Source organism: Sapajus apella, unplaced genomic scaffold (assembly GCF_009761245.1).
Source record: "Sapajus apella isolate SASKATOON/1434 unplaced genomic scaffold, GSC_monkey_1.0 scaffold455, whole genome shotgun sequence".
In the NCBI taxonomy this organism is placed as follows: domain Eukaryota; kingdom Metazoa; phylum Chordata; class Mammalia; order Primates; family Cebidae; genus Sapajus; species Sapajus apella.
Window position 1 is genome coordinate 15,343 of NW_022437391.1, and position 341 is coordinate 15,683.

Genomic DNA, 341 nt, shown 5'->3' on the forward strand with positions numbered 1-341 from the left:
GTGACTATCCCTGTACAAGGAGGGGCTTCGGAATAGACATTTAAGACCTCAAGTTACTCTTGATTCAGGAGGATTCCGGGCAGTCCAGGGGCCAGATAATTACCCCTGGATATAGATTCAATGTTTAGAGGGAAAAATGCTAAAAAGAAAAAAAAAAAAAAAAAACAACTGTTAGACTTAAATGTTTAGAAGTCCAAACAATGGGTTATATTTGGTTTACAATTGCGAGCTAAGTAAGTCAATGACTACTCAATTGGGAGCTGAAGTCACCGTGATGTCTCCTGGCTGCTGCTCTGTGCAAATGCAATTATAATGGATCCACTAGGGATCCAGGGTGTGTT